The 10,474-nt window shown below is 44.8% G+C and overlaps 1 pseudogene; it reads right to left on the bottom strand.

Moving 5' to 3' along the window:
* Window positions 1–4,763: 4,763 nt before the first annotated feature.
* On the bottom strand, window positions 4,764–9,621 carry LOC118597675 (annotated as a pseudogene).
* Window positions 9,622–10,474: the final 853 nt, after the last annotated feature.

Raw genomic sequence — 10,474 nt, 5'->3', positions numbered from 1 at the left:
CATACCATGAGATATATTATTACCACATTTTCTGGAATAGACAATTTTCCCATACACCATTTACATCAAACATGGGTATGTGGCTCGCTGTGACAAGTGAAATGTGAATGGAACTAATGTTTGCTCCTTCAAAAGAGGCTCTTTACTGAGGGGAATTTGAACAGAAAACTGAAGAAGGGGTAAATCAAGAAACCCCAAATTGCTAAGAAACACAGACTCCACTGGGCAGTGGTGGTGCACACACCTTTAATCCCAGCTCTTGGGAGGCAGAGGCAGGTGGATCTCTGAGTTCAAGGCCAGCCTGGTCTACAGAGTGAGTTCCAGGACAGCCAGGACTAAATAAAAAAATCCTGTCTTGAAAAACCACACACACACACACAAAAGCAGCACAGACTCACTTTGGTGAATATTTTTTCTTTTAATTAATTTATGTCAGTGATAGCAGGTACCACAGTTCTTTGTGCTTTTGTTTATTGATTGGTTTTTCGAGACAGGGTTTCTCTGTAACATTGGAGCCTGTCCTGGACTAGCTCTGTAGACTAGGCTGGCCTCGAACTCACAGAGATGCACCTGCCTCTGCCTCCCGAGTGCTGGGATTACAGGCGTGTGCCACCACCACCCAGCTTGTTTTTGTTTTTAGGTTTATTTACTTATTATGTATACAGTGTTCTGGCCTGCATGCCAGAAGTGGGCGCCAGATCTCATTACAGATGGTTGTGAGCCACCATGTGGTTGCTGGGAATTGAACTCAGGACCTCTGAAAGAGCAGTCGGTGCTCTTAACCACTGAGCCATCTCCTTAGCCCTGGTGAATATTTTAAGAAGTGGTGTCACTGAAAGAGGGTTCTTTTACTGAGCTGTTCAGTAGCCTCAGGAAAACATTTCCTTAAAAAAAAAAAATAACCTTTTAAAGATTTTTTTTTTTTTTAATGTGTGTGTTTCCCTGCATGTATTTATGTGTACTACATCTATACTGGGTGCCCAAAGAGGTCAGAAGAGGGAGTCAGATGCCCTGGAACCGAAGTTAGGAGTGACAGGGAACCACCATGTGGGTGCTGGGAACCGAACCCCATCCTCTGCAGGGGCTGCAAGTGCTCTTAACCACGGAGCCATCTCTCCTGCCCTGGACGCACTTCCTTTACGGCATTCTCCTCTTGGTTCTGCACATCCGGAAACTTCACCTTCTCAGTAAGACTGATTGACACATGGGGAGACGGCTCTTACTGACAAATTTCACAAGGGCACCGGGATTCATAATCATCATTTCCATTTAGGAGACACCAATCTCCTCCTCGTTGGTCAAAGCTTCCTTTCCGGTTCCTAATGGGTGGAGAGGGTATGTATCCTTCTCAAACAAGATCTCAGAAACTCATGATAAAATCTCTGGGTGAGGGGCTGGAGAGATGGCTCAGAGGTTAAGATCACTGACTGCTCTTCCAGAGGTCCTGAATTCAATTCCCAGCACCCACATGGTGGCTCACAACCATCTGTAATGAGATCTGGCACCCTCTTCTGTATACATAATAAATAAATAAATCTTAAAAAAAAAATCTCTGGGTGAATGTGAAAAGATTAAGGAAATACAGCTCAGCCCCTAGAGCTGGGACACAAGGTGTGATTAATGGAAATTGCTTGACTGTGTGTATCAAAGGCATCAATCTTCTGTTGCACAGGGCCGATTCTTTCCCCATTCCCCCTCACAGACTGCCCCTCTTTCCCCTGAGCTCTGCTGTCTACCCCTCACCGACACACTTCTTTCCTACATATACAGCAAGACTCTGTTAGCAATCTGTTAGACTCTGTTATGTATTTGTTTCTTCTTTTTGTTCTGGGCAGATCTTTCAGTTCTCAGTTTAAAGGCATAGTAGAAAATAGATGTCTGTGTTGCAGGATATTTGATCACACTATGAAACTCTGAGACTGTATTAATAAAATTAACCTTGGATCAGGGGTGGGTGGGGTGGAGCCAGTGACTAGTTGACAAGAATTAGCCATAGACAGTATGGAGGACCCGGGAAGACGGATAGAGAGCCATACAGGAAGAAGTAGGGAGTATTTAGATATAGCAAGATTTCTCTTCAGGACACCAGCCCTCAAATAATGACATGGAGACTTCTTACTAATTATGAAAGCTTGGCCATTAGCTTAGGCTTTTCCCACTGGCTCTTATAACTTGAATTAACCTGCCTTTATTAATCTACATTCTACTGCATGTCTTGGTTACCTCTACTCTGTACCATATGTCCGACCTCTTTAGTGTCTCCCTGGCATCTCCTCTGGGTTTAAATTCTTCTCTCCTTTCCATTCCTCTTTTTTCCAGAGGTCCTGTCTAGCTATTGACCATTTAGCTCTTTATTAAACCAATCAGAAGGCACCTTAGGCAGAGACCCATCTTTACATTGTAAACAAATATTTCACGGGCTGGGGATTTAGCTCAGTGGTAGAGCGCTTGCCTAGCAAGCACAAGGCCCTGGGTGGTTCGATCCTCAGCTCTGGCAAAAACAAACAAACAAACAAACAAAAAAACAAATATTCCACAACACTTAGAGATTTGTGGCTTTTTGGTTTGGGACTATGTGAACAGATACTCTCTTGATGCATCTCTGGCCAAAAAGGAAGGTTAGCTGGCTGCTCCTCAGCTTCTCTGATTTAGCAGGTTTTCACCCCAATATCTGACTCCTGCATCTTTATTAGTAAAAAGAATAACTTAGATAAAAACAACATGTTTGTAGCTAGACAGATCTTGGTCCAAGTAGGCTTTCCTACTTATAAGCTGTGTGTTTCTTAGCTATTTTGAGCTTTGTATTTTGAACTCAACCCCCCCCCCCCCCCCCCCCCACACAAAACAACCAACTTTTAGGGCAATTAGAAGAAAAATATGTAATTCTAACCTAGTGAACACACACACAAAGTAGGAGTCCATTACTTTCTATTCTTGTAAAACGAATTATTTTTAATAAACCTGATAGTAGGCAAGACGTCTGTGTGTCATTACAAGCCTCTGTGGAACTCAAACTTATCGATTCATGCTTTTTCCCTTTTCTTCTCCCTTTTGGTGTTCTCATAAATCTTAGTTTTGTACTGAAGCTAGGGATTTTCTGAGACTCAGGTAGCTCTTGATATTGACAGAAAGCTTCATTTCTTAGCTTTCGCTTCGCTTGTAATTATGAAGCCTCTTATCTTCACAACTGGATGCTTCGTGAAGAACTCTTTCCATGAGCTCAATGTTCCCAGCAAGGGCTTATGAAGGCTCTTGAGAGTGTATCAGGTGGAGAGATTAACCTTTAGCTCCCCAGTACAATTGTTAAGCTTCCCACTGACGTTTCTTGAGGACAGTTCATGCTTCTTTCTGTTTGTCTAGCTGAGGTCTCTACACAGCCCACCTCTGGCCACCCCCACCCCCACATTACAACTCAGATGGGTTTCCTTCACCTCAGCGTGGTTTCCGCCCCTCCTCTCCTAGACAAAAATCCTTTCCTTGCTTTCTTTCATATAAATCTTACACTTCCTTTCAGTCACTATTATGGGCTTTGGTCTCTAAGACTTTCCAAGATTAAGCAAACCACAAACTTATACAATTAAATTTTGCCTTGAAAATATTTTTGGGGGAGGCAGGTAAATGGGTCACATCTTCTCAGCTACTATGGGAATGATTAAGCCCCAGGACAAGATCTCTGTCTCCCTAATTTGTTGTATCTGTTTGTCTCCAAGCCTAAGTCCGCCCAAGGCAAACAGTAGGACCGTAGGTGCTGAAGCAAATTAAGGTTGGAATTATCAGGAGACCCTGGAACTGACCAAAACCATCTCAGGACACCAAAAGGTCTCATCTTAGTCTGTGGAAAATACCCGTGCGTAACTGAGAAGTTCTCCACATAGGGTTAATTTTGCTTTTAAAAAAATGTACATTTAGGTTTTTTAAATGTTTTTATTTATTCTTTGAGAACTTCATACAAAATTTTCATATTTTGATCATTGTATTCTTTCCCCCTTCCCAACTCTTCCCAGATCCCCATGCACCTCTCTATCCACTCAACTTCCTGTTCTTTCTCTCTCTCTCTTTTTATGATCAATCCAAAGCTGCCCTTTATAATGGGGTATATCTGGAAATTACAAGAGTCAGGAGGCCACAAAAAAAGCCTGTACAGAAATCTCATTTAGGCAAATGAATAACTTGTGGATAACCCTCTATTAAGTACCTTGGGAGCAACACAGTTTGGTAGCCTGCACACCTGTAGCCATGAGGACTTATCCTTCTCATCGGTTGATGTGTGCTAAATGGCAGTCCCAGGAACTGCCTCAGTCTTCCTCCGAAAGCCTCAGACTTGCTTCCAAAGATGACTTCAGTGAAGATGTAGTATGGTCCATGACCTCTAGGGCCAATGTCATCAACTCGGGCAACAGCAGTACCCTGAAAAACCCTAGGGATGCTTGCAGCCACAGGTCATCCGTGAGGACCAATTCTGGAGCTCTAAAGGAAGTGTTCTTTTTGCTTCTAATCAAGGAGGGCAGGTTGCCTGATTTACACTCCAAATTGAGCAGCTCACCAATCTCAAAAGTCAACTGGAGGCTGGAGAGATGGCTCAGAGGTTAAGAGCACTGACTGACTGCTCTTCCAGAGGTCCTGAGTTCAATTCCCAGCAACCACATGGTGGCTCACAACCTTCTCATAATGAGATCTGGTGCCCTCTTCTGGCCTGCAGTCATACATGCTGTATACATAATAAAAAAAAATGAATCTTAAAAAAAAGTCAACTGTCCTACCCATCAGGAAACGTCATCATGAGACTGCAGATACACTGGCTTGGAAAGTTTTCTCAGTTTCTCTTGGGTTTGAAGTCTCCGGCCTCCTGACGGGGTGAGAGCCATTGGAGGCAGATGAACAGACCTTGGATAAGGAATCTTGTAATGCAGTGCAATCTCAATACTGGCTGTGCATTCATCTATACACTGTTTAATCAGATCTGGGACTGTGAGATTTTTGTTTTTCTGGAACAGTGTTCTGGCTTCATGTAGTATGTACTGTTTTTCTTTGATAGTGTTTTCCATGTGCCCAAATGCTGCCCTACACTTTCATGCAAGCCTGAAAATGCTCCGGTAGAGGCCAAAGACTTCTTACCAGGTTACTTCAGACTTGGAGACGGCTTTGGACACCCTCTCGTACATCGTGACGTCACCCTCCTCCCTTTCTCTTTCTTAAAAACAAACAACTGGTCAGGCATAGTATTGAACACCTTTATTTCCAGCCCTTGGGAAGCAGAGGCAGGCTGATTTCTGGGAGTTTGAGAACGGCCTGGTCTGCATAGTGAGTTCCAGGACAGCCAGTGCTACACAGCAAGACCCTTTCTCTAAAAAACAAACAGCAAGAAGTCCATGGAGTCCAGTTTAAGTTGGCCAGCTATTCCTGAGCATGGGGCCTACCCTGGAGTGTGGTTGAAATACCTAGTATCACTCCATTGACGGAAACTACCCCCCCAAGGGATCAATAATTTGCATATATTATCAATTGATGAATTACAGAAAGCTTCTTGGGTACAAGTGGGATTTTGTGCTGGATTCTCCACCTCCATGCCGGGATTTTTTTTCTGCCTTGAGCTTATACATGCTGTCATAAACTCTGTGAGTTCACATGAGTATCCGTCCTGATGCGTCTGGAAAATGCTATTTCCTTGAAGTCATCCACTACCTCCGGCTCTTATGTAGTCTTTCGGGCTACTCTTCTGCATAGGTCCTAAGCCTCCAGGAGAGGGGTAAGATATGGACATCTGTTTAGGACTGAGCACTCCAAAGCTGCTCACCTTCTGTTGTAAGGTTGAGGGCCTCTGTGTTGCCTACCATCTCCTGATCTCCTGCAAGAAGAAGCTTCTCTGTTGGGGGTTGAGCAATGCACCAACCTGAGGTTTTGGTTGGAATATATATATATATATATATATATATATATATATATATATATATATATATATATGTGTGTGTGTATGTATATTTATATATATATCAAGCAACTTCTTTTTAAATTTTATTTATTTTGGATTTATTTATTTATTATGTATACAGACGAGGGCGCCAGATCTCATTACAGATGGTTGAGAGCCACCATGTGGTTGCTGGGAATTGAACTCAGGACTTCTGGAAGAACAGTTGGTGCTCTTAACCTCTGAGCCATCTCTCCAGTGCCCCCCCCTTTTTTTTTTCCAAGACAGGGTTTCTCGGTAGCTTTTTGGAGCCTGTCCTGGACTAGCTCTGTAGCCCAGGCTGGCCTCGAACTCACAGAGATCCACCTGCCTCTGCCTCCTGAGTGCTGGGATTAAAGGCGTGCACCACCAACACCCGGCCTTATATTTGTTTTTTAAAAGCCATCCTTCTCAAGGAGAGTCTGGCCGAGAGCGGGAGAGATGGCTCAGCAGTTAAAGAGTGCTTGCTGCTCTTCCAGAGGTCTGGGACTCAGTTTCCTAGCTCCCACAACCTTCTATAACTCCAGTTTCAGGAGATCTGATGCCCTCTTCTGGTGCCTGCAGGCACTGCATGCTTGTGCACATACATACATGCAGGTGGGCACCCTTTCCCATTAAAAAAATTTTTTTTTAAAAAAAAGACTTCAGGAGTTGAAGCCACTTAAAGAATGAGTAAATTGGTTGGGGATTTAGCTCAGTGGTAGAGTGCTTCCCTAGAAAGTGCAAGGCCCTGGGTTCAATCCTCAGCTCCAAAAAAAAAAAAAAAAAAGTAAAATTAAAGTGTGGATAGTTTAATAAGAAGCATGTCACGAAGGTGGGAAATAACTGTACATTTCCATTCCCAGATGAGCTAATGGTCTGCCTTCCTGCATGTGACCCTCCCTGTCTTTTGGAACCTATCATAACAGTGTATAACATGAGAGCATGATCTTCAGTTAGTGACCACCATGTAGTTAACCCCATCATTGCTTTTTCATATCTCAAAATACATATGTAGCTGGGCAGTGGTGCACGCCTTTAATCCCAGCACTTGGGAGGCAGAGCCAGGCGGATCTCTGTGAGTTCAAGGCCAGCCCGAGCTACCAAGTGAGTTCCAGACAGGCACCAAAACTACACAGAGAAACCCTGTCTTGAAAAAACAACAACAAACAGGGTTGGGGATTTAGCTCAGTGGTAGAGTGCTTGCCTAGCAAGCGCAAGGCCCTGGGTTCGATCCTCAGCTCAAAAAAAAAGAAAAAACAACAAACAAAAAAATACATATGTAATTCTAAGTATAAATTAGCTGAATGGTTTATTTGTTAATAGAAATGTAAAGTTCAAGGGGCTGGAGAGATGGCTCAGGGGTTAAGAGCACTGGCTGCTCTTTCAGAGATCCTGAGTTCAATCCCAAATGCTGGGATTAAAGACGTGAGCCACCGCCCGGCAGCTTCGACTTTAAGACAGTTAATTGTGTGTCTCTGTGGTATGTGAGCCTCTTCCTGATCCCAAACAGCAGAGCTGCATGGGCGCTGTTACTACAGTGAGAGAGATCGTAGGGATGCATACAGAGGAAAGAGCCCCATTAATTATAGCAGAGAGCCATTCTATGATCATGGTGATGCGTAGCTGGAGGTGGTGCTGCATACCTGGAACTCCAGTGCTAGAGGATGAGAAGGAAGAAAGGAGGAAGGGAAAAAGAAAAACTTGCATACGTACAAGAGGGTAATTAGGGAAGATACCAACAGTGTGCTGTTTGTGTGTGACGTTTTACAAAACAGGGGTTTGTTTGTTTTGAGACAGGGTTTCAAAGTTCTTGCCTGGAATCTATTATGTAGACCAGGCTGGCCTTGAACTCATAAGGATCTGCCCACCTCTGTCTTTCAAGTGCTGGGATTAGGGGTATGTGCCGTTATGCCTGGCCTTGGGGTTTTATTTTGAGATGACTAGGCTTTGGCCTCAGCCTTTACAAACCTCACCTCTCCTGTTCCCATCCAGCTCTGCTGCTCAGGACCTGGAGCAGGCTCGCACACCACAGAGACACACAATTAACTATCTTCAAGAGCCGGTGCAGCGAATGCTCAGGGTAGCCTAAGAAAATTATCCTGACAGTACCTGGGTTAGAGTTCACAAGTGCAGCAAAGTGGAATGAGAAGTTGTCCCTTCAGGTCAAAGGAAAATCAAGCACTGTCAGCCAACTTGAACTCAAGGCCTCAGAAGCTGTTCCTCTTGATTGGTACCCTAGACCCAATGGCTCTTTTCAAACACATGTCCTAGAACCCTCAGGTCCAAGCAGATCCATTACCCAGGAGAAGACCCAAAGAAAGTCTGTATCGCCGACAATCTCTGGTTTCATCTGAGCATGCCGATGTGGATGATTGTGTGCGTGTGTGTGTGTGTGTGTGTGTGTGTGTGTGTGTGTGTGAAAGGAGCCCATGAACTTGGAAATGAAGGAAATGGGGTTGCCCAAAACATTACATGATAACATCAGCATAGAAATCTACGCCGGGCTGTGGTGGCGCACGCCTTTAATCCCAGCACTCGGGAGGCAGAGGCAGGCGATCTCTGTGAGTTCGAGGCCAGCCTAGGCTACCGAGTGAGTCCCAGGAAAGGCACAAAAGCTACACAAAGAAACCCTGTCTCAAAAAACAAACAAACAAACAAACAAACAAATCTACTACTCTCAGTGGCTCTGGAACAGATAAAGACCCTAATAAACACTAAGGGCAACATTGCTTGTCTACATAGAATCTGTCATCATAATGTGTGTGTTTGTGCATAGAGAGGGCTGAGAGCTGGTCCAAAAGGCTGGTGGCAGAACCTCTGTAGAATGTCGCCTGACTGAGAGGCCCACTATGTATACAAATGAAGAAAGCAGGCAAGTCAAGCCATATGCTATTAAACACGAGAATAATCAATGTCCCTTTCTGGGAATCCATGCCTATTAAGCAACATTCTGCGATGCAGCTTCCCAAATGCACATGAACTCTGGGCCCGGGTGCCAATTCTCTTTCTAATCCTAATGACAAACTGGAATTCAGATGAATATAACTCAACACAGTCACATCATTTTCCCCACGTTGGATCAAATCTGGAGCACATCTAGTTCCTTTGTTCCAAAGAGCCGTGGGCCGCCCTGGGAGTTGACTTGATCACTTAGCCATTCAATCTCACATCACTGGAAGCTTCTTATGGCCCCACTGCCGTGCTTTGGAATACAGTATCGAGCAGAAGAGATTGATCCTGAACCTCAGTGAGCGTTCCAGCAGAGAGGTATTAGGAACTGTGACAAGTGTCAGGCTTTGAAGGGGTATGGATTCTGAGTCTGAATGGAATGAGTAGGCTCGGGAAAGCTCCCTGGAGTACGCATTCAAACGTCAAACTGACGGGTGGGAGGAGAGAGAAGACAGTGGAGAGAGCCCAGAGCCCTGAAGAGGCTCAGGTGGGCTGGCGCTTTAAACGCACTGGCCGGAAGCAAGACCGTGGGCAGATGAGGGCCCAGCGAGCAAACATTGAGACGCTTGACATTTGTGTTGAAGGCCACCGCACAGCTCAGCAGTGAGCTAGAATGAGTAGATGGACACGGAAGAATCCCCGGGGCCGTCACTTGACTAGGGAAGATGAAGAGGTGGGGGTGTGGCCAGAACTGTTGAAGGGGGACCACTGTAGAGGTGACGGTGACGTCGAGCCAGTGACATCAGTGACAGCGGAGGGACAAACAGGGGTGGGGAGAGAGAAACAGTTCAGAGCCATAACTGGAAGGGTTTTTAGATCAAGAAAATAGGGGGCGGGTTTTGAGGGAAATGGGGTGGGAGTTGGTATATTGTATCCAGGCTGCTGGATTGGGCAAATGACTGGATGGTGTGGGAACCATGTGACCTGGGTGCTTGCTTAGACTTATTTAGACTTGTGTTGAACCTACAGAAAAGGAGAAAGATGAACATGTGTGAAGAGAAGTGTCTTGGGGCCAGAAAGATGGCTCAGCAGTCACTGATGTGTTTGCTGTGGAAGCCAGCTTGAGTCTCTGAGCTCAAATCACCAGCATACACAGAAAAGGCTGGGTGCGACAGCGTGTGCCTAAGGTGAATGAAAATTCCGTGTGTGTGTGTGTGTGTGTGTGTGTGTGTGTGTGTGTGTGTGTAGAGTGGCAGCCGCATCTGGCTGTGAGTAAAAACTCCTGAAAGGATCCAGGTCTACAGGAACTGACTGGCTGACTAGAATTTCAGCACTGTGGAGAGATGGAATGTTGCAGGTACCGAGACTGATCACCTTAGTTTGGACTAAGTTCTGACCCTCCAGAACAGCCACCCGCTACCTTCCATGTTAGAAACAGATAAAAGCCTGTTTCTGGAATCTATTAGTTTAGCAATCATTAGCGTCTACCAATCCAAAAGCTAAGAATGTCATCAGATAACACCTTGAGCCTACAGAAAAGCCTCCCCCGTCTCAAGTACCCACCTCTCTGATGTACTCACCAGTATATTTTTAACTTGCCTTAATTTATGAGGTTCTCTGTTCTGTAAAACCTTAAAAACTTTGTGAAATAACTTC

The sequence above is a fragment of the Onychomys torridus genome, chromosome 17 (assembly GCF_903995425.1).
Source record: "Onychomys torridus chromosome 17, mOncTor1.1, whole genome shotgun sequence".
NCBI lineage: Eukaryota > Metazoa > Chordata > Mammalia > Rodentia > Cricetidae > Onychomys > Onychomys torridus.
Note: the sequence above shows the minus strand (reverse complement) of the source record. Positions and strands in the feature narration are given on the sequence as shown.